This window comes from Vombatus ursinus, unplaced genomic scaffold, assembly GCF_900497805.2.
Source record: "Vombatus ursinus unplaced genomic scaffold, bare-nosed wombat genome assembly UNPS02000582.1, whole genome shotgun sequence".
Classification (NCBI taxonomy): domain Eukaryota; kingdom Metazoa; phylum Chordata; class Mammalia; order Diprotodontia; family Vombatidae; genus Vombatus; species Vombatus ursinus.
The window spans coordinates 5,212,893-5,238,094 of NW_020940360.1; the positions used below are offsets into that span (position 1 = coordinate 5,212,893).

At 39.1% G+C, this 25,202-nt stretch overlaps 1 pseudogene; it reads left to right on the forward strand.

Annotated features, from left to right (window-relative positions):
* Positions 1 to 3,900: 3,900 nt before the first annotated feature.
* The window catches only part of LOC114037344, a 37,314-nt pseudogene continuing 16,012 nt past the window's right edge, over positions 3,901 to 25,202 (forward strand).

Sequence of the window (25,202 nt, forward strand, 5' to 3'; positions counted from 1 at the left end):
AGATCTAAGTCATTGGCACAGATATGATAATTAAACCCCATGGGAACTGATAAAGTCACCAAGAGAATGAACATAGCTAGAGAACACTAGAGTAACTAAGAAAGACCTAACATTTAGAACATCAACAGCTAAATTAATATTTATAGATTGCCCAAAAATGCTAATTCTTAGTATCTTCCTTTTTCCCCAATTCTGTCACTGCTACGAAAGAAATAGAAAGTCTTCACATAGGACTGAGGGGTATTTTTCTCGTATTTTAATTTGCTTCATGAATTGTCATGTCCAAAGAATTAATCACTAATTGGTCAGGCTGTTGATCATAACCCTCTCCATTCCTAGCTTGGCTGGTCCCTAGTACTCCCAGTATGGTCTATCCTGTTTGGCTTCGAGCTCTTGACAAAGCCTAGGAAAAATGAGAGCTCTCCCCAGCATGATTAAGCATCAGAGCAGGATTTTTGTGGAGGTGATAAGTATACTATCCTGAAATATTTATTTTGCAAAGCTTTCCTCCTCCCTGAGGAAAGACCATTAAATCCCCCATCTTCCAACAGAAATAAGCAAATAAAGTCTGTTTTCCCAATGAGTATTGTTTTATCTCATATCATGTTTAACTTATGTGAAATTAGTACTTAATAAGAGGAGAAAAGACAAATAAATCCCATTACGACAGATGTTCAGATAAGATGCCAAGGGTCAACCTGATTTGTTTTGTATGAAGAAATAGCAGTATCTTCTTATCCTTTCATTTTCTCTTGCAGTAGACTTGTGAAAATCTAGAAAAGAGCCCTAGTTTATAAAAAATATTTATGCTTTTTTCCATCAACCATTCTCCCTAGGATAATCCCCAATCAAGGATAATTCATGTGAAGATAGATGACTAAGACCCTGTCCTCAAGGAATTTACAGCCTAGTTTGGGAAAAAGACATTAATATATAGCCATCCACCATAAAAATCAGGCATCCTGAAAAATTCTTTGCCATTGCCTGCCTTATGATATAAGATTTGACCTCCTTCCTAAGGACATTAATCCACTCAGTTTGGGAACTCTGTCTTGGAACTGAACTGTCCTGATCTAGTGGGTGAGTGCATCATACTTAACCCACTGAATTTAACTGGCCCCAGACCATACTTCATATCCAGCTTTGTGTTAGCATCTGATACACCAACAAATGCCTCCAGAGATGGTGGGTTCTTCCTCCTTAGAGATATTCAGGCAGAGGATAGATTAGTTATGTCATAGTGGAGATTTCTTTAGGTATGAGTTGAGAGGCAGTGTGGTATGATGGATAAAAAGCTGGTCTGAGTCAGAAAGACTCAGCTTCAAGTCTTATCTCTAACACTGGCTACTTGTGATTCTGGGCAAGTCACTTAACTTCTCAGTGCTCTAGGCAACTCTCCAAGAGTATAAGTTGAAGAGAAAGTGGGGACCCTCATTGAAGGGGGAATTTCCTCATCTAGAAAGTCATTATTTCAATAAAACTACAGGTCCAATCCCATGACATGGGTTGCACAAATGACTATTATAGCCTCTTCCAACTCTTAAAATCTGTCATTCTGTGATTCTCTATTCCTAAAGGAATAGGAAACTAAAGCCTAGCCAGGCCTCTCTCCAGCCAGCCTGCCACTCTCCCCATTATCCCCACCAAACTGGACCTCCAGAGACCTTTGCCTCCCTCCCTATGGAATTAACCAACTCAGCTCTGGCACTCTGCTCTAGAACTGAGTTTTTGTAATTAGTGGGCAAGTAAACACAAACACATAACTTACCACATCTGTCAACTGGCCTCCATTGCCTTACATTTGTTCTACCCTCTACTAGAATGTAAGGACCTTAAGGGCAAGAGCTGTCTCAGTTTCACACTTGTATCACCATCAGAGTTCCTGATACATAGTGAGTGCTTAATACGTTTTTCATTCATTCATTCATCATTCATAAAAGAAAGCCACTAATGGAAATTGGGACACAGAGTCCTTTCCTCTCCATATTCAGAGGAGCACATGCCCATTCTCTGCCAGGAAGGGAAGAATTAGACAGATTATAACTTATAGTTTCTGTCAGAAATGAAAAACAGCCATGAGGCAAATTGGCACTATTCTAATTTTCAATTTGCATATTTGAGGAATTACAACTTAGGAATGAATCCCTTTGATTTAGCTCCCCAAGCACCTTTCATTGCCAAGTATGGTACCCTGGGGAATTAACACTGTACTTCCCTTCTCCCTGTAAGTAGCACGTTAAATGCATCATTAGTCCCTTTCTCTCATCACAGGTGGGAGCCTGTGGAAAGAGGCACTACCTCAGCACTGTTCTTCCTATATGGCAGAAAGAAAAAGTGGCTTGTCTTCAGAAGAAAGTTGTCCAGGACCTATCTAAAATGGACCCAGTTCAATTCAACAAGCCTTTATCAAGGGCCTTGTATGAGCCAAAGGCTGTGTTGGGTTCTAGGGATACAAAGACAAAAATGAAAAACAGCCCCTACCCTCAAGCTTCCATGCTGTTGGAGGAGGGGGAAAATGAAACTGATAATCAAATAAAGATAATTTGAGGAGTAAAGATACTAATGACTAGGCATATCACAAAAGACTCCCTGAAGGAAAGAGATGCCTCCTGGCCTAAGCCTTGAAACTTAGGATTCTAAAATTTGGAGGTGAAAGGGGAGTATAGTTAATGCACACAGGACATCCTGCACAAAGGCAAGATTTAGGAGATGGAATGCTGAGCCCTGGGAACCACAAGTAGGTACCAATTTGGCTGGTATGCAGAGTAAGTGAAATGAGAATAGAAAGATAAGCCAGAGTGAACTGAAGGGTTTTAAATGCTAAAATGAGGAATTTATATTAGATCTTAGGGGCAATGGTGAGACATTTATGATCCTTCATCAAGGGGATGAGGTGATGGTCAGAGCTGTGCTTTAGGAAGATTACTTTGGCAGGTGCATAAAGGATCTGACAGTTCATCTCACTGGCCCAGTCACTGAATCAATATCAATAAACTAATGGTCTCCATAAATGTCCTCGCATTTTCTCTTTTATCTAGTCCTTAGCTCTGTGTGATAGGGATGGGGCCAAAAAAGAGTCTCTTTCTACAAAAATTATATTTCAGTCAACAAGCAGTAAGAATTTATTAAGTGTTTACCATATGGGAGTTTATGGGGTATTCAGGGAGGACTACCACCTTGTTGTATGAGGGCTTGCCCAGCCCTTTTCAGAGATGTTCATTCACCTTTGGGATTCTGTCAACTCAACTTTCATCTATGGTTCCAAGAAGATGTAGCATGCCCAGCAGCCACATCTCTATGAAACTATCTCAGCAGATGGGCTAAGCCAGGATGAGGGTAACCAACAAGCCTCAAGTCCATCAGTGTGTTAGGGAGATGTCTACCCCAAGCATATGAAGACTTCCCCCAGATGGAATGGGTGGGATAAGAACAATTTGTTCCAACAGCCAAGAAGGCAGCTAAAGATTCCACTGTGGAACCTTAGAACTTGGTCAGACAATGAAGACACCAAGGTCATCAACTGCATCCCAAGCCTTGGCCAGTCATCCTGAGACTTTTGTCTTGCCACAGGACTTCAATGACTATGGAAAAGAGGCTGACAACTTTGTGTAATTGCCTCATTTAAATCCAATTCCCACACAAGTCAAGACATCACCCCATGATGTCATTGGTCCTCTTTGTAAACAAAGGATGTAGAACAACTATGTGCCAACCACATAGGTAACTGCTAACCTGAGGTCCCTCTTTCCCCATTACTGGAGAGTGGTGGGTAGACATTGGGAACTCCTCTGAGATCCTCCATTAAAGTAGAGGGCCCAGAGCAGTCATCTTATCATTTCTCTAACTGTAGGTCCTGTGCTTTATTGACTATGCTACCTAACTGCCTGATTCTAACGGAGCATGGCCTATCCAAGCATCGGAAGACGTCAGGGTATCCTCTGTTTTGTGGGTTGTTCAGGGTAGTATTTTCTCCCAGAAGAAAATACTGGAAAGAAAGGGACTTTTCAATAGCTCACACCCTAAGGACCTGAAGAGCAAGGAGTTTAACAAGTAGCGAAAATAAAATATTATCTGATGAGTCATTACAGCAAGGACACTAAATATGCTGCAGTAATTAGCATGTGTTTCAATAAGAGTAAGGAAAGCCATACCTCTTTAATCTCATTTATTTTTTATTTTCCTTCTTATATAGTAAACAAGATATTACCAAGCAGCACAGTGTACTTCTCTTACCTCCTCCCTTTATTTCATGAGAATTTGAGGATAAATTTTTATGTAAATCAGTTTAGTATAGTGAATAGAGTAGTGGACTTGAAGTCAATGTGTGAACCTTACCACACAGGCTTTATTATCTGCATGACCCTTGGTGAGTCATTTGACCTCTCTAAGCTTCTGCTTTCTCATCTGTATAATGGGAATAATCATAGTATTTGCCTCATAGGACTATTGTAAAGATCATGTGAGATTATATATGTATTACCCTGCCTTGGTACTGCCAAGGATGCTGGAGATGGGTACCTGGGTTATTTTTAAACCAAAGTATTCCAGCATTTTCCATTTTTTTGACTGTGGGAAATTGCTCTAACCTGTGGACTGGTGTTAAGGAGCTGATGAGACATGGACATCACCCTTTGATGCCCAGGTTAGGCATTGTGTGAAACCTTAGCCATCTAAGAGATAAAGAACATGTTAGGTCTAGCAGTAGCTGAAATAGTGGTAGAAAAGAGGGAGCCACTCAGATAAGGACTAGCCCCCATCACAAGAAGAAGAGTTGGAGACTAGAACAGTGAAAGCTAGAGATGGGTAGCAGAAGTAGCCAAATATGAGTTTAGCATAGGTTAGTATTGATGGAAAGTTAATATAGATGCAAATACTCTGTCCCAAATACCACCAAAGTGGTGGTGACATAGAAGAATGAAGAGAGAAATCCATAAAAGAAACTTAGGGATATGGGCTGCAAGTAGATGGGCATTGCAGCTGAAAGTTTGTGACATCTACCAGTCAGGTTGCCAGCAGGATATGTGAACCTTATTTCACTGAACAAACCTCTGCTTCAGTTGTCTATGAATGACAGGCTGCAAAAACAACTATCTGAAGAGGACTACAAGAAGTGATTTAAGGCAAGAAGTAGGAAGATGATACTAAAAGATTAAAGTGTCAGCCCCCAGAAGACACCCTACTGTTAAGACAATGGCAGAAGTCAGAAGTATGCAGTGGAATTTTTTTTTTGCCCCATCCCTAACACACAGAGCTAAGGACTAGATAAAAGAGAGAATGTAAGGACATTCACGGTAACCATGACCATTGTTTTATCAGTATTATAACAACCAGTTAATGGTTCCACACAATGTACCAGGAAGTAGTTGGTAACAGTATGATGACTCTATGACCATGAAAGCTTTACATGATGACTTTGGACAAGATCAAGAAAGGACCCTAGGTCTGGTAAGAAACAGTTTTTACTGGCCCCAGATGGCTTTATGCTTATGTACAAAGAAAAATCCTACCAACTTAAGCTACACAATACAAGTATTAAGAAACCTTAGGAACATGTTTCCATTCACTTTTTATCACTAGAAGAAGATAATAATAATATTAGCTGTGTTTTGGTGGTGACTATTTCATAAGGTATACATAGACATACCCATCCTGGAGCCAGAAAGTTTCCTAAATGTATGTATGTAAAATATTCCTAAAATGTATGTGTGTAAAATATTTCTCAATGTATGAGAAATTCCTGCCCAGATTCATTTGAACTGAGACAGACACTTTGAAAGCGTCCTGGTAAGATATTACTTTTGACTAGCATTAAGAAGTCTAAAAGTGCACCTTACAGTCTCAAAGACACCCATAGTTTTAATGTTTCAACCCTGCTGAGTATGTTGGGGACGCTAGAACTGGAACAAAAATCTCAGTGGAGCCAACATGTGACGTTCCTAATACACATACACAGCTCCACCAGGAATGGAGCCATAGACTCCACACCAAACCTGTTGATGTTTGAGTGAGAACCAAAACCACCTATTGGCATGTGCATTTGAGTCTTTGAGGTTAGCGAGACCATAGACACTTACAACAAATAAATCTTTTGACTGAGAGAGACTCCCTAGCGATGACTTTACTTCAGGGGAGCTCTGACAGAAACAAATGAAGGTATGATGCCAAAATAATCATTGTCAAATATTCAATAAGGACAAAGTTTTGCTGAGAAATCTTGGTGTTCATGGAACACAAAAATTAGTAGATTAATGTAAAGCTACCTTAGGCCTAGTTGTGGAGAACTTAAACTTCATCATTTACAGAGTAGTAAACCCAGTTCAGTAATACTGCTAGCCAGCTTGAATCTGCTACAAGTTCAAGTTCAGAAATTCATGACTGGAGTTCTTATGGAGGACTGTGGCACTTCTGAGTTAGTGCCACACATGGACTATAGATATGTTTGTCTGTTAGTTACGTATAATTTTCCTCTTTATTTCTTTGTGTTATATGCAAAGTGCTGTTTGTGTATGAGTTGCATGTTTATTATTCTGTAGGCCTGTTGATGTTGCTAATGCTATGTTTATTTCTCTTTTAAGCACATTTGCTAGTGTCCAGTGGATCTGCATGGACTACTGGGCTATGTGCATGTAATATGCCCTGCTTTTAATTTAGACCTAAATTAAATTTAGACACTGAAGCATTCTGCCAAATGATGCTTTATTCTGTGCTATGTCTATTGAATGAATTGTTGAATTTGAGATGATTATCTGGTCTGCTGAGCTAATCATCCTCATTCTGTTAAGGGCTGGTGCTTATTTTGATGCTATGACGCATAATTGTAGGTGTCAAATGTACTTGTAATGATTTTTCAAGGGACTGTGGAATTTATGACCCTGGGAAGGAATGTAACAATGTGTTGGTATTTCCAGAAAGATCAGGGCACTGGAGATGGATGTGTGATGGCTTTCGAGCAGAAGTGTCCCAGCACTTTACCCTTTCTTAACACCCACCTTCCCCACCAGTACCACCCCTTCCTTTTCCCCAGGATTTGCCCTAAACTTGGGGCTGGTAGAAGGAGATGAATGTGACTCAGGTGCCTACCCTCGCAGCTAAGAAACTGTGAACAGATGAAGTCATCCAACAGGTAGAAAACATGCCGGAACTAATGTGCAAAAACAAGAGAGGGACAGGAGTTACTGGGATAGGAGCTACTATCACAAGCAGCAGAGCTGGAGACAAGAAGAGCAGATACCACAGAGGGAAGTGCCATCGGCTATAATGCTATCTTGGCAGATAATGTACAAGATCTTTTTGTATGGATGCTGTGCCACTGAAACCATTCCATGAATTGTAGACCAGCAAGAGGTAATTCTTTCATATGTAAACTTGTATTCCAACTTTCAAGTGCTACATAAATATCATAATATATCATAATGTAGTAGTTCAAAAGGCAACGTGATGTGGTGGATAGATAGCCAATCTGGGAAGGAGGAGATCTGGGTTCAAGTCCTGCTTCTGATACCTACTGGTTGTGTGACCCTAAATAAGTCATTTAATCTCTCAATGGCCCCAGGAAACTCTCTAAGATGATAATTTACAGAGTGGATTCTGATTTGTGTTCGTAGGGGTTTCCAAACCAATGAAATCACAAATTGAGTCTCTGCTCCTCCATCAGTATTTTGACAGAAGTATTCTGGCATATTTACCTTTCCTGCTGGTCCATAAAATAATTTAATGAGAAAGAGAATTATGTTCCTTATTTTTTAGACACATCTTCTTCTTTATTAGTTGTAGAAATCATATAGAAAGTATAGTGATATTACCAGAATAATATTAACTGACTTTTATATAGCATGTTAAAGTTTGCAAATTGCTCTACATACGTCTCATTTGAGCCTCAACAATCCTGTGAGTCAGGCATAATAATTGTAATTATTAACATTTATATAGTACTCACTATGTCCCAGGCATTGTGCTAAGCACTTTAGAGATATTATCTCATTTGAACCTCACAACAACTCTTGGAGATAGGTGTTATTATTATCCCTATTTTACAGATGAGGAAACTGAGGCAAGCAGAGGGGAAGTGACTTACCCAAGGTCACATGGCAAAGTGTCTGAGGCCAGATTTGAACTCACTACAAATTCTATCATCTCCCATTTGCAAAAGAGAAAACAAACAAAGCCTCAGAGAAGTTGGATAATTGGTCCATGGACACATATCTACTAAGTGCCAGTGGGAAAATCTGACCAAATGTCTGCCCTCCAACTCCATATCTAGCACTCCAGACACTCATCCACCATTCATGTAGCAAGGCATTTCCTTACTTTCTTTCCTCCAGCTGAAATGGTCTTTGCCCCTCTAATGTTCTCTCAAAGCTGTGGAAGAGAAGCAGGGAGAGCATTCTACCTGTTTCAGGACAATCCCTCACCCAGTCACAGCTTTTTGGGATTTGGTCTTACTGTCTCTTCTCTTTGACCATATAAGACTCTGGGCTGAGATTCCCCTCCTCCATCCAAGCTTAGACCTGAGCTGATGTCCTGCTTGAGTCATCCATCCTTAAAAATGTTACAATATCTTCTTCATCCATCTGTACTCAGTGTAACTTGGTTGTTTTTTTAAAAGGCAGATTTATCTCCAAAGTTGTTGTTAAAGGAGGTGCTAGGAGTAGTTCTGCCTGAGTAACTGCGTTATCATATAAATTTATCTTATCAAAACAAGAATCCAGCTGCTTTCAGAGGGAAGTTAACAAATGTTCAGGAAATCGATGGGCTGGCTACTCCAGTTAAGTATGCACTGAATAAATTATGACAGATTATATAATCGAGAGCCAGGTTACTAAAGGAGGGAGGAGTTGGAAATGTATTATTTGCTGCCCCTCCTTGGGAGGTTGGGAGGAGGAAAAAAAGTGGAAGAAACTCCAACAAACCCAAAGACAGGCCATTTTACAATCACATTTCCTTTAGCATAAGGCTCCAAGGGATGAATGGTTTTTCCTAGTAAGTAATTTAAATGATGTATTGCTTGCTGAATTGTTTATAGTTTTTAATGGATTATTGTGAGGTATTATGCAAATTAAAAGTTATTGGTCTCCTGTAAATAACAAAAAGGATCTCAAAATATTTATCCAGTGATTTATAACTCCTCAGGTGATCAAAGAAGATAATTTGTCTCATTCCTTGAGTTTTATGAATTGGGATAATTTTTTTAAAAAGATGGTTTTACGTGCAAAAAATACCCAAAAATGAAAGTCATTCTATCCTTATACATTATGCCTCCATTGCTATTTCAAATATTCAGGATATACTTTTTATTTTATTTTTAATGCTTAGTATAATATGTGTAGCTCAGATCAATGAAATAGCTTTTGCTTGAAGGTCATTTGCTTGCAGTGCTCACTAAATACTGAAAGTCAAAATTCTTCTTTAATTTGAACCCCCAAAATGGAACCTCAAGTTGTTGAGAGTTTCAGTAGAATTTTTCTGTTGCTTTGCTTTTTAAATACATTTATTTTATTTAATAACATTGGATTCTATACCACTTGGACACAGGTTTCCAACGATACCCTTGATCTTTTCCTCTGCTATCCTGCTGAACAACTTTACCTTCACAGTGACTAGAAGATGACTGGCTACTTGGTGAGCTTCCATTTACCCAGCACTTTATAGTAACCCAAGCTCATAACATCAGTGATGAAGGCAGTGGCTGTCTTTTTTTTTCTGACAGTGTTAGCCCTTTTCTGCTCATTGACCAATGTTCTCAGGTTATCAAAGTTGACAGTTGGGCAAAAGCAATGAATTTTCTTCAAGTAGTAATGCTGCATACCTGCCTTCCCACATATATAAGATAACTAAGTTAATTTGATAGTGATAGTCAAGACCACCTGCATTTCCTCGGCCCCCAAAAGTGCTTCAGGTTCTTGCCCAACAAACCCATGGTCATTGTGGATATTCCAGGAAACTTCAGATTCTTCTTCAGTCTGGAAGGAAAGGAAGCTGCATAGCAAATTTGGGGAGAAGAGAAGAGTGAGGTGTGAAGTAAGGCTCTTTACTATATAAATGGTGGTATTTTCTCTTTTGTTTCCTGATCATCATAATGCACACTCCCAAGAAAAGCCTGTCCCAGTCGGCTCTGCAATACCACCGCAACATGCCCACGTGGCTGAAGCTTACCTCGGATGGTGTGAAGGAGCAGATCTACAAGCTGGCCAAGGACCTGATGTCCTCCCAGATTGGTATGATTCTGAGGGATTCTCATGGCATGGCACAAGTCCAAGGGACTTGCCCCTGATCTTCCAGAAAATGTTTATCACTTGATCAAGAAAGCTGTTGCTATTTGAAAGCATCTTGAGAGAAACAGAAAGGATAAGGATTCTAAATTCCTTCTGATTCTGAACGAGAGCCGAATTCACAGGCTGGCTCAGTACAAGACCAAAGAGTGCTCCCACCCAACTGGAAATATGACTCATCCACGGCTCTGCTCTGGTTGCATAAATGTTGGTTTATGTACTAAAATAATAAAGTCATATCTAACTGAAAAAAATAAATAAATGATGGTGTTCATGTCTACCTTTGAGAAACATCCCATTATTGTCTTTATACCCCCATGCCTACCGAATTGTCCTGCAAAAGATCATTATGTAGCACTGACTTGGTATTGCTAAACAGATAGGATGCTAGATATGGATGTCCAAGGGCCTCAGACAGAAATTCCACAGCTTTCCCCTCGTCCACCCTGCCTATAGGACTGGTGGAATCTGACTTTGACTAATAAGCTGTTCCCTCTCATCCTAAAATATTGGGAAGTGGAAGAATGAGAAGCCAAGATGAGAGAGGTTAGGATGCACAAGAGCAAGAGAAACAGCATTTGGAAGCCAAGAGGGCAGAGAAAGGAGAAGAAATGTTAAGTCAAGAGCAAAGAAGCCATGGAGAATAGTTTCCATGGCAGCAGGAGAAATTATTAGTACAGAACTCGAAATATGAAGCATGCCTGGGTCTATCCTGCTTTGCAGTGTTAGAACCAAGGTGGAAATTTTCTGTTTACCTTTTTTCCTTCCCTCTCTCTCTTTTGAGAAGTGTATGCCTAATATTTCCTGGTGAGACTTATCTCAGTTTCTTAAAAAATTGTTTATCTTTCTTTTTACTTTATCACTTGAGTAGGTAATTATGATTAATAGTGTTAACCATAATCTGTGTGTGGCATTGGTCAAATACAGTGGGTAGGGGCAATTGTGTTGAGAAAGGTAGAAAGATAGGTTTCCCAGAATGCTATCTATGGCTGAGATGTAGCAGAATGCTACTGATGCATTTTTACAACTTCTCAGGGCAAAGAGATTACTACACTATGACCCCTATAGGCCAAGAGTTCTTTCCTTTTTTGTGTGTGTCATGGAGCCCTTTGACAATCTGGTGAAGCCTATGGGTCTTTCCTAAGAATCACGTTATTAAATTTAGAAAATAAAATACATGGGATGACAAAGAAAACCAATTATATTAAAATATAGTTATCAAAATATTTTTAAAAACAAGTTCATAGACTGTTATGAACCTCTGCTCAATGATTTTCTGATGATTTTGGAAAAACCTAGGAAGACATATGAACTGATGCAAAGTGAAGTAAGTAAAAGAGGAGAACATTGTATATAATAAAAGCAATATCGCAACAATGATCAATTGTGAAAGAATGAACTATTCTGATCAAGACAATGATCCAAGACAATTCCAAAGGACTCATGAGGAAAAATGCCATCCATCTCCAGAAAGAGAACTGATGAATGCTGAATACAGATTGAAGCACAATTTTTAAACTTTTTTTCTTGTTTCTGTGTGTATGTGTTTTCTTTTGCAACATGGCTAATATGGAAATATGTTTTGCATGACTTCACATGTATAATCCATATCATATTGTTGCCATTTCATGGTGTGTGCAGTTTAATCCCATGGGATGTTGCCACTCAGCAACACCAAAAACTGTTGTGGCTTCATGGGGTGTATTGTGACGGCAGTCTCAGAGAATTCAATCAGACTACCTCTAATCCAAGTACAGGCATTTATTGAGGATTGATGCCCCTCAGAAGTGGGCTGGGTTTCAAGAGGAACCAACAACTTAGTAAGACAACACAGGCAAATTTATAGTGTATTGATGCTGATTATGTAATAGAAATTATGGATATTAAAAAGGCAGGAGGGGTGTGTCAAGGGATTAGGTAATAGGAGAGGGGTCCCTTCTATGGTTCAGCGGTCAAACATCATGGTCGTGCTGCTTTCTGATTGGCTAGATATTGTGGTACTGCCTGGTCAAGATGGATAGTTAAGTATTGTGGTCCTGCCTTGGGCTAAATGGGTGGTGTAATTGTGGCTGAGTACAAGAACACACCTGTTTAAATATGTGAATTGGATCTGAAGGCAGTGGCTAATTAGGGGCAGTGGCTGTATTGAGTCTGGGGGCCTGTGGTGTGGTTAAAGTCAGATAGTGTGGTTAAATCAGGACATACCTGTGGTGTGGTTAAAGTCAGATAGTGTGGTTAAATCAGTGGGGCCCACAAGGAAGTTAGAATATTGGGGCTGGGATCAGCTTTATTAGGATTCCATCAATATTGCTTGCTTTCTCAAGGGGTAAGAGAGATGTGGGAAGGAGAGAATTTGGAACGCAAAGTTTTTTTTAAATGAATGTTGAAATTTTTTATATATAGTTGAGAAATATTCAATGAAATAAATAAAAATACATTAAAAAAAGAACCCCTGAGGGCAGCTAGGTGGCACAGTGGATAGAGCACCAGCCCTGAAGTCAGGAGCTCCTGAGTTCAAATCCGGCCTCAGACCAAATACTTGACACTTACTAGCTGTGTGACCCTGGGTAAGTCACTTAACCCCAATTGCCTAAAAAATAAATAAATAAAATAAATTTAAAAAAGAACCCCTGCTCTAGGCAGTGAGTGAGAAGCAATGGTTGAAATGGCCTAAGTAAATGAGCTAGTATTGAGGCAGGGCCTTTGCAGTTTTCCTTTCCATTGTTTCCATCTACCTGGTTTGAAAAGAAAGCCTCTCCTCCAAAGAAGAAAAGGCTAAGGGAGCTGCTGGGAGTGGGAAACCATGCCCAAGAAGAGAAGGAACCAGGACTGCACAAGAATGGGCACAAGTAAGACAGTCCTGTTCACCAGCAAAACAACACAACACCACCACCATGTCACTAGAAGACTAGGATGAGAAATTTAGAGCTGGAAGGAGTCTTACAGTCTATCTAATTCAACCCCCTAATTTTACAGACAAGGAAACTGAGGCCCAGAGAAGTGAGGTAACTGGTCCAAGTAGGTACTTCACAAACGTATGTTGGATGGAGTTGGGAAGGGCAGAAGCAGCTTCCACACATTTGTAGAGACAGAGGGAAAGAGTCACCTCTTCCCAGCTCCAGGGATGTACTCTTCAGTTTTACTTTGCCCTTCCTTCCCCTGTTGGGAGCTTCACTTCCAAGTAGAAATGCGGCTGGGTAGCTGATCCTGACCTTTGATGACAGAACTGTTTTCCTTCATCTTCTAGTCATAGCTTGAGCCAGTAATATCCAGCGCAAGCGGCCATAGTCTTTGGCAAGTTCCACATTTACCAAATCCTTTGCTGAGGGCTATATGCAGATACCATCACAATATTTTCTGAATCAAAAATTGCCACATATGGTTTGGCAAAGTATATTCTTTTTGTAGAGCCGTTAAAAGCGTACTCTTCTTGAAGTCAGGAGGGATTGTAAGGTCATTCATGTATATAGCATCCCTGTTGTTTGAGGAGGGAGAAAGAAAAGAAGAGAAGCCAATTTCTTTCTCTATGTACGAGGTAATGTTCAATTTAAGAAACATCTATTAAGAGCCTACAATGTCTAGCAGGGTTGGGGAACCTGCAACCTCAAGACCACATGTGGCCTTCTAGGTCCTTGGGTGCAGCCTTTTGACCAAATCTCAGTTTTACAGAACAAATCCTTTTATTAAGGGGATTTGTTCTGTGAAGTTTGGATTGAGTCAAAGGGCTACACTTGAAGACCTGGAGGGCCACATGCTTCAAGTCCGAAGACTCCCCATCCGTGGGCATAAGGCATTGTGCTAATTATTAAGAATACGAAGATAAATATGCATACACACAAAACAGTAACTTTCAATTTTTTCACGTCAAGTCAATAAACATGTATTAAGTACCTTCTATGTGCCAAACACTGTGCAAATTTAATTGATGGTAATAGCCTATTTCTCAAACTAAAGAAAACTAGGAAAAATAAAATAAGTGCAACTGTTAGGCAATTTTAATTCACCTCTACTTCTCATACCTGTTTCTCCCCATTTCCTGCTTCTCACCTACCAAAATTGAAGTAGCTCAAAAGAAACTCGAGATGTGCAAATTTAGAGAATCCATCCCAAATGTTCACATGGACTATTTGTGTCCAACCTGTGGTAGAGCAGACTGAACTCGTATTGGTCTGATCAGCCACCGTCGGACGCATTATATCTTGACTCTAATATAGTGGTGTGATTTTGGTCCTCTTTGAGAATGAAGCACAACAGCCAACCAACTAATCTTACTACTATTATGATGTGATCACGTCCCCACTCATAATTAATATAATCACAAAAGACCTAGATGCTTCAATTGAATCAATTAAAATTGATTAATTAATATTGAATGATTGTGAATAATTGAAATAGATTAAAACTAGGTACTTCTAAGTCCTTAATCAGTTTGAAAAGGTTATGTTAATACTAATAATAGCTAGCATTTATATAACAGTGAGGTTTGGAAAGCACTATACCTGTCTTATTTGATTCACACAACATCCTTGTGAGGTAGGTGCTCTTATTACCCCCATTTTGCAGATGAAGAAACTAAGGCTAAGATCTGCACAAGCCATAGCAAATAAATGGGTAAAGCAGGATTTGAACGGAGGTTTCCATTAGTTCCAGCTCTCAGGGAATTTTTAATCTCCCTATATCACATCAATACCAGTGGAGCAAGCACAGAGGTCACTAATCATACCTCATTCTCACTAGATAGCTGGTTCACCTCCTTTTCCAATCACACTTCTCTCTGATGATATATATCCTTTACCCTACTTACATTATACAATTCTTTTTACTAATACTCTGTGGCCTAATCACTTCTCCCTTGTCCTTTGGGTGAACCACAACTTAAATTCCTGACTCACAGCATCACCAGAATATTGATGTTTAAAAAGTGGACTGTTGTTTCAGGGGAAAACTTGGGAGGTCATTAAAAGTATCATGAAATTCCCAAAGGCAAGCCAAAGTGTTCTCCTCCTGTTCTACTCTGGGCCCAGGTCATTATCTCTACAATCTCTCTCCAAGATATATAAACCATTAGACCAGTTCTGTGATTTGTCCATCCAACTATGTGAATTAGTCTGGATGACAAGCATTTTTTATACTCTTGATTTTTTTCTTCTATATTCTGGGGCTTACGTAGTCAACACAATGTTATCCACCAACAAGAACATCTGGAGGACTTCACCATCTACCAGGAATCATTCTATCATTTAGACTACACACTGGACATTCTTCATGACTGTGGTAAACACTTTGTCAAGCATATGTCTCCCTGTTTAATGCCTTGCTTGAAATCAATCATCAAAAGAAAAAATTACCCTTGTTGTACCATTTTCAAAGAATCTTTTATAGTTGACATATGCATAGTGGGATCTTCTGTGATCTTAATCAGCCATTGGCAAACTAGAGCCTGTGGGCCAAATCTGTCCTGCTGTTTGTTTTTGTATAGCCCATGAACTGAAGCTGGCCTGTACAAAAACAGATGAAAACAAATCTCATCTAATAGATCATATAAAAACAAGCAGTAGTCTGGATTTGGTCCCTGGGCCATAGTTTGCTGACCCCTAGTCTGTACCTTTCAGACAATTGTGTGATGATAAAAATCTGGCTTTTTGCAGAGTATCATTTGTGAAAATTGCCCAGGCTCTTCTCAGTTCATCTTTAAGAAAGCCCAAGATGCATGTATAAATTTATCTCAAAAAGACTCAAGAAAGATAGAAAATTAAGTATGTGGATTCATAATTAGTGATGTTTTCTCAGTCACCTTTTCTGAGCAATAATTAAAGGTTATCTTTTTCTAAGTGTTCAATGTCTCATCATCTTTCACACATCTTGGGAACTGATCCCTTTATGCCCTCAAAATTTTGTTGCCACCAACATGGACTCTTCTGGATGTAATTGGTCTAATCTAGCTTCTCTTCATCTGTTTTCCTTAGTACAATTTCTACTTTCTCACAGTTAGTCATTTTTTCTTACTTGAATAAACACTATTTTGCTCTTCTGGAGCCATGATCTTTCAAAAGTTGTGGTGAGAGAAGATAAGTTGTAGGAGATTTCTAGAAGGCCCTTTGGTAGGAAAAAAAAAAGACTTCTACTTCTGGAATTTCAGAAATCACTGAGAAACTAGATGCAAACTTGGAACTCTCTACAGTTAGTTTAACTTCTGCCATTTTGATCCTGAGTATGCAACAATGGCTGAAATTCTACTCACAAAAGTTCCTCTGAGGGGACGAAGCAGCCACTGAGCACCTTTCCTGCCTCTGAAGTCTGACATGTTGCTTGCTCTATTATATCACAAAAACTAAAACACATTGACAGTGCACATCTTAGATTGAATGATAGACTCATATGCATTTGTCTTATTCCCCTGTCCTATCTCTTTGAGAGTACCAACTATACTTTTTTACACATCTTTTTATAATAATAATAGGTAGTATTCATATGGTGCCTTAAGGTTTTTACAAATGTCATATTTGATCCCCACAACAACCCCAGGAGATAGATAATATTATAATTTCCATTTTACAGATGAGGAAATTGAGTCAGGCAGTGGTTAAATGACTTTCCCAGGGTCCCAGAGCTAGTAAGTATTTAAAGCCAGATTTAAACTAAGGTCTTCCCAACTCCAGACTCAGTTCTCTATCTACTATACCCCAAAGCTGCCTCCTACAACCCATCATACTATGCCTTGTACAGAATAGAAGCTTAGATGTAGTAAGCATGTGCTAAAAGTTTCTTGAGTAGAAGAAAATTAATTTCTCAGCTGCAATACTACAACAATCTGTGATGTTCTGTTATCAGTAGGAGTACTCTTTTGACTAAAGTTAGTTGAGACTCCCCTCACCACACTCACCTGATAATTTTGTGGATAGCCTGGAGAGCTGCTTTTGACCCCCAAAAAAAAGATTTAGTCCTTGCTGTCAATGTAGCAATAAGCCTCTGAATTTAGCTAGGCTTGGTTTTAGACAACACACATACAGTCCATCACCAGGTCCATACCTGAAACTTTTCCAACCTGGTAGGCCCTTTAGAGCTCTCTAGCAAAGCCTCAAAGAACCCAACATCATCTTCTCACCAATAAGAGGTATTGCAGAAGGACCTTAGGGGAGAATAATCTCAAAATCAAGTCAAATGCCAATTACTGAGTCCAAGATTTATTTTCTCAATTAGTATTCTTATGCTTAATTACTTTGCCTGACGTTGATTTTGTAAGCTCTTCAGTCAGGGACCAGATCCAGATCTTTTCTTACATCTTATAAGTAATGCTCATTAGATGTTATTTCTTTTTGTTATTATAAGAATTCTCAAGTTGAAGAAGATCTACAGTGAAGACTTCACATTCCTCTACTATTTTGGCCTTAGCAGTTATGCCAGATTCTTGCAGACTTTAAGAGAATGTTTGAGTTCTTCTAGTGGATTATTTCCGTTCTAAAATTAATTTGGCAGGAGTGTTTGAAGTGTTCACAGCTCTCTTAGCAAAACATGCTACATCACCATCCTTTTTGAAAGCCAAGTCGACACTATGCTGTACCTGCTTTAACAAAAAAAATTTAAAGAAATTATGCTATTTGAAAGTCAGAGAAAGATTATATTTTAAATATTTAAGAACTAGAACTCAAAATGATCAATATTTTTAAGCTAAAAAAAGAATATAGAAAACTTAAAAAACAACACTTCCAAAGTGCCAAGTTATTAAATGTGGTCAAAGCAAAATCTACATGTATATATGTGTGTATATATATGTATGTATGTGTGTGGGGGTGTATGTATGTATATATGTGTGTGTGTGTGTGTGTGTGTGTGTGTGTATATATATATATATATATATATATATGTATACAGACACAAACATTGTTATACGTATGTGTTTGTAAGACGCTTCCTCATCTCTGCCTCCGGGTTCCCCTGGCTTACTCCAAGTCCAGGTTAAAATTCCACCTTCTACAGAAAGCCTTTCCCACTCCCCCTTAATTCTAAGGTCATCTCTTTGTTAATTATTTCCAATTTATCTTCTTGGTACATATCTGGCTGTTGTCTCCTCCATTAGACTGTAGCTCCTTAAATAAAAGTGACTATCTTTTGCCTCTCTCTATATCCCCAGTGGTTACCACAACGCCTAATACAAAATAAGTACTTAATAATGCTTATTGACCGACTGACTGGTGGATAGAGAGATGGCCTTGAAGTAAAGAAGACCTGGATTTAAGTCCTGCCTCTGACACCGAAGGGGCAGCTGAGAGGTGCAATGAAGAGAGCACTGGATTTAGAATCAGGAATACTCATCTTCATGAACTGAAATCTGGCCTCAGACACTTGCTAGCTGTGTGATCCTGGGCAAGTCTCTTAACCCTGTTTGCCTCAGTTTCCTCATCCATAAAATGAGCTGGTGAAGGAAATGGCAAACCACTCCAGTATCTCTAACAAGAAAACCCCAAATGGGGTCACTAAGACTCAGACATGACTGAACAGCAATACAATCTAACACAAATGAGTTGTGCAATCATGGGTAAGTCACTTAAGCTTTCAGGGCCCCATGTAACTATAAATAAATGAGTATTTATTAAGTATATATTATGTACTAAGCACTGCGCCAGGAATAGAGGATACAGATACAGAGAAAATCTCTGCCTTGAAGGAACCTACATTCTAATAAGGGAATTACAGAAGAGATGCAAATCTATACAAGGAGCTCCTCACACTGATAAAATTTAAGTTACAAACTGAAAAAAGGAAAAAATAGGATGTATGTGTATGATGCATGCATATATGTATGTATGTGTGTGTGCATGCATATATGCATATGGTATATCTACATATTATGCACATACATATATACACATGCATTTGTAATGTATATATAAATGCATTGTATATACACACAGACATTCATATGGAATAACACCTTTATTTTAACTCATTAAGTTAAAGTTTATTTTGCCTCTTACCTTTATGAAATCAAATCCATCTGAGGTGAGCTTCATTTGTTTTCTTTCCTTCTACCTCAAGAGCAACTTCCAGATCCCATGCAACTCTGAGATGCTGTGAAGACCGGGAATAAAGCACCAGACTTAAGAGTCAGAAGACCTCTCTTTTTGAGTTCTAGCTCTGTCACTCACAACTTGTGTAGCCACAGGCAAGCTATTGAATCTCTCTGTGCCTCAATTTCCCTATCTGCAAAATGGAGATAAAAATACTCACTCCTATCTACCTCATAGGGTTATAGTGAGGAATACTCTTTGTAGCTATAAACTGATTCATAAATATGAGTTATTAATTAAATCACAATACCTTAACAACATAAGATTTACAGCTGGAAGAGACCTTAGAGGTCATTGTGTCAGATTCTTTTATTCTGTAGATGAGAAAACTGAAGCTTAGAGAGTTGGAGTGACTTTTCCCAAGTCACACAACTAGAAATAGAGCCAGAACCGGGATTCAAACTTAAACCACTGAATTCTAAATCCAACTCTCTTAAATATTTCCCACCATGGCTTTTAAACTAATGAAGTTGTCTGTTTATGTCATGAGCCATAGTAGTTAGAGGTAGAATGATATCTACTCTGAAGAAATGCTATACAGTTAACTGAAGTTCTTGGCCCTGAAAAAATAATAATAATAATAATAATAAAACAAAGCCAGGCCAAAGTACTGAAGAAGGTGGAAGATGAACAGTGGAGAACTCCTCCCAGATCCTCCATTTAAGGAGGGCACCCAGGGAAGCCATCTCAGCATTTCTTACATGGCTGCACTAATCATGCCCTGGCCAAGTACCCTCCCCAACTCACACGCATCTACTTTTCAATTTCCTTTTATGTACTGTCTTCCTCCATTATTCTGTGAGCTCCATAAATGCAGGAACTTTCTTTTGCTTTTCTTTGTATCCTCAGGGTTTAGCATAGTGTCTGACTTCTAATGGGCACTTAATAAAAGATTATTGACTGACTGACCATAATCAAATCAATTGTTCCTGGATAGGGTATGTCTGTCTACCCCAAATATGGCTCCACTCCTTAGCTTTCCAACCAAAATACTACTTCCCAGTCACGTCTCCTCAGTGCATGCTCTCTCCCTTTATTAGAATATAACCTCCCTTAAATGCAAGGACCGAATTTGCTTTTGGCTTTGTATCTCCCCATCTCCACCCCCCAGTGCTAGGAACATAGTAAACATTGTGGTAGAAGTAAACTGAGAGTTGTGAGTCTGGGGAGAAAACATCTCCCCAGAAAAAGAAAGCTTAGAGGTCTAGAAAACAGAGTTACTGGGTTATATAAAGGCCCTCAGGTTGTATTTTATTCAATCATAGAATGAACCTGCCAGATTCTATCTTAAAGGAGACCTTCACTATCTTAGAGATTTTCTGCCCCTTCAGGATATTCTGATAAGATTAACTACAGGGTAAACATCCCACTGAAACAAACCCATCTTTGGCAATTTGCTGAGACCCCAAGGTTAATACATTCTCCCCCAAATTGCCTGGCATCCTGCCCTGATTACCCAACTTTCCAAATGCCTTACTTGGTAAGCTAATTGAAACTTCAATTTGCCACACAATGTCACCCTATGGCTGTGTAAAACCCCATATACTAGGGGGTAGCTAGGTGGCAGCTAGATGGTGCAATGGATAAAGCTCCAGCCTTGGAGTCAGGAGGGCCTGAGATCAAATCCAGCCTCAGACACTAGATACTTACTAGCTGTGTGACACTGGGCAAGTCACTTAACCCTGATTGCCTCACCAAAAAAAAACAACAGCTGTATACTGTATACCCTTTATATCCCTTTGTTTGGGGCCTGGCAGCTGCTTATCAGCTATTGCTGATTAAACTTGTATCTTCTAGCCTCTCCTCTTGATATATTGACCTCCAGTCAAATGGACCAAGATGGAGCAAATTATTTGATAGGAGGAATTTGGGGGCCTTTGGTTTGAAGAATTACCCAACAACATGTAGTAAATGTTTTTTCATTCTCTGACTTGCTCTCTGTTGGGCCTGTAACTGGTCATTCTATCATATATCATATCATATCATATCATATCATATCATATCATGTTCCTTGTTGGATATTGCAACATTGATATTTCCCTCCTCTCTTTCCTGGGCTCCAGATGTCAGAAAAGCTGCTCTTCCCCTGAAAAGGAGCAATGAGCTCTTACATCTTTCTTTTAGCTTTACCCTGCTACCTCAGCTTCAGTCCTTTCAAAAGGGCTGGGCTCTCATACATTGTCACCAGATTATGAAAGAAAATAACAGTGAGAAAGAGTCTTTGATTCTAGGGGCCAACTTTCTTTTGGAACAAACAATAGCCAGCTGACTAAGTAGGGCCTAATGGCTTTTTTTAAAATTAGTTCTTCGGGCAGCCAGATGGTGCAGAAGACAGAGCACCGACCCTGGATTCAGGAGAATCTGAGTTCAAATCTGGCATCAGACACATAACACATACTAGCTGTGTGACTCTGGGCAAGTCACTTAACCCCAATTGCCATACCAAAAATAAATAAATAAAAATAAAATTAGTTCTTGAAGTCTCTCTTCTCCTAGCAGTATCAGCATCTCTGTCCCAAGCGTCTTGCTAACTCAGAGTTAGATAGTTCCCCTTAATTCTTTTAAGTTCCTGATTGCCCACCTGTATCTCCCTCAAATAATGTCAGGGTCTTTCTTTCATCATATACTGAGGTGATCCAAAAAGGCTGTTGTTGTTGTTTCAGTCGTGTCTGATTCTTCATGACCCCTTTTTGGGGGTTTTACTGGTAAAGATACTAGAGTGACTTGCCATTTATTTCTCCAGTTTATTTTATATGAACTATAAATAAAAAAATCACAGCATTAAAATAATAGAATGAAAAAAAAAAGGAAGAAAGGCCATTGTCTCTCTCCTGGCCCATTTCTATTCCTTCCTTGCCAATCTGTAAAATTTTAACTGACTGTTAAGTCAATGCCAATGAACTGGCAAAATAGTTTTAGATATAACATTTTATATAAACATAAAATGTTATATCTAAAACTATAATTACATATTATAATACACAAAATTATGTGTGTTTGTATATGTATAGATACATAGATCTGTATCTGGGAGCCTGCTGGAGACCCCACTACCTGAAGCGTGTTACACTTCATCACTCCCCTTGGGCGTTCCAGGATCCAAACAAAGCGCATTTGGGGGTGCCTGGTCTAGTTGCTCTTGCCCCAGCCCCCATCGATGGTGTTTCCTCAGCTGCAGGGGGTCCCTTGCTCTTCAGTTCTATTTAACCATTTAACAGTCAGATACAATTTTACGAAGGAATGATTGCTTCAAAGATATAGCAAGAACAAATATACAAACATCTTCTGCCCCAACATTTGTGAGGCACACTCACCTTGTACAACCTTAGTCTCTGGGAAGGGGAAAAAGAGTAGATTCGCAGATTAGCTCAGCTCCTATATAACACAGTCCCTCCAAGTTCCAAGCCCAAAGCCACTTTGGGGATGAGTGTCAAGTCCCAGATACCCTGACTCCTCAGGGCTTCCTTTCCGGGGTAACGGCAATATTGGTCATAGACTCCTGCCTCCAAAGTCACCACGTCTTATTTCCAAGTCTGATGATTCTACCATCCGTACCTAGGACTGAAAAGGTCAAACAAAACAGATTGGAACAAAACATCAAGCTCATTTCCTGGGGCCACAGGACCTAAGAGCAGGGAGGGAAAGGTAAGTCCAACCTTGCACCCACCTTAGTTCATTTTGCCAGGACCTTCACCCTTTCTAAAATCAGCTAGAAAGAGAGCAAGGGTATCCTAATCTGATCATCTTTTAAAGACACAGACTTTTCTGATAATCAAGAGAGTATTTTCCCATCCACATGGTAGGCAAATGAAGACTATCTTCTCCCAGAAGCTGATCTCTCCCACATGGATGCCTCCATGTTGGGTGATCTGGGCATGTGCAAAGTAAAGCCCTATTATATATGTACATGTGGCCAGCAATAAGCCTCACAAAGCTTTGTGCCACCTTTTTATCTTTTTTTACCTTTTACCTGACTTTTACCTTTATAGTCTCTGCATTCTTACTGAATTGGCAAAATTCTCTCCCCCCCCCCAATTTTTTTGAGATTATCTTTCTTATTTTGGAATTTATCTTGGGTCAGCTTATTGAGAACTCATTAATTTTGTATGTATAATATTTTAATATACTCAGGCTACATGGCAACCACAGAAGTTCAGTACCTGCTTGGCCTCACACAATGACATTAACTGCAGAGAGGGGATGAAAAGGAACACTTTGAAACCACACTTTAATTTATAAAATTAGCTTTTTCTACTGAATTGTCAGGAGATTATTCTTTTCAATATATCAATAAGTATTTATCATGTGCCCACCATATTTCCAGTGCCATGCTGAATCCTGTGGGGGACTGAGAATTGTTTAACATAGTCCTTGCCCTCAGGGACCTTATGGTCTAGTTAGGGAAGCAAAATTAAAATATATGGAGGGGAACAGAGCCAGCCTTACACAAGGAGTGGATTTCTTAATTGAGTAGAACCTTGGGTATCTCTAAAGTTCCTTCTAAGTCTCTGATATTCTGAGGCAGAAATTACCTTCATCCCTTATATAGCCCTCTCCCCCCAAAAAAACCTTTCCAATATGCAAAATTCATTTAACAAGTAATCTTGTATTACTATAATCTCAGAGAAAGCAAATACAATCCCAGCTCTGGGCTTATACTGACTAGGTTCAATCTTGGGGAAAATCTCTCAAATAATTGTCTTTAGCACATACCCTCTATGGTCTGGGTTAATAAGGATGAAGGATGCTGTTGAAGGTGTCTCCCTATACAGGTTATGAACATCTTCATGGATACCATTTTGGGGACTTTAATAGTGTCTCCTTGATAGAGTGTGAGCAAATACTTTTATCCTGTGTAACCATTGACCTACAGACACTGTATTAAAGGTAATTAATTGGGCCAATGGTACCTAGGGCAAGGGCATTTTTTCATACTCCTTCAAAAAGAAGTCTTAAAAGTCTCAAATATGGTTTCAGTTAGGATACTCATACCCTAAGGAGGAAGTGAGATATCTTCAATAAAAATCTTTGTCTGTCAACCCTGTCAATCCAGACCAGACTCTTTTTGGTCATACTATCTACCCTCAAAAAGCAAATAACTCTAGAAAATGTGACACATTTACAAACCCATTCATACTAGGGTATCAGTGACTGATATCAGATCCTTTGAGGATAGGGAAAAGCAGAGAGACCAAGATATCAGATATTAGATGTAAGAGGTGTTAATTATGAAATAAAAGGAAGAAGAAAGAGGAGGCTGGGAGCACTAATGAAATATCTCACCTATTTCATAATTTTCTTTAAGAGTACTCAGAATTAAAGAACAATAAAGTGATCAACTGTGTTTAAATTCTTTCATGCCTTCAAGTGACAAGACTTTACAAACTGTCTTCCAATTCACTTTCCCTGGTTGACAGTGTTCCCCACTCTGACTCCCTTTCCCTAACAGCATTCTGTATTTCATTACCTTCCATATCAGGTTCCTTCCTTTAGTACTTGCCCCATATAGCCTCCCCATTATTCTCTCTAAGTCCATTCTGTCTGGCTGTTTTCAGTAGCTTCTCCTTTATAGTACTGCTGCTGCCATATGAAAGTAGCTTAGCCCAGCACCTGGCATATAGTAGGTACTTAATAAATGCTTATTGACTGACTGACTAATGAAAACTCCATACTCCTTACATTTTTGCGCAAACCAACAAAGCACAAGGTAGTTCTAAGCTTGGAAACTAGAAGATAAGTGAAACTTGCCCGGTTTCTTTTAGCAAAGAATCTTGAAAGATTAGTGATCAATTAGAATTTATTAAACATCTTTTGTTGTTGTTGTTCAGTCATCTTTCAGTCATGTCTGACTCTCCGTGATCCCATT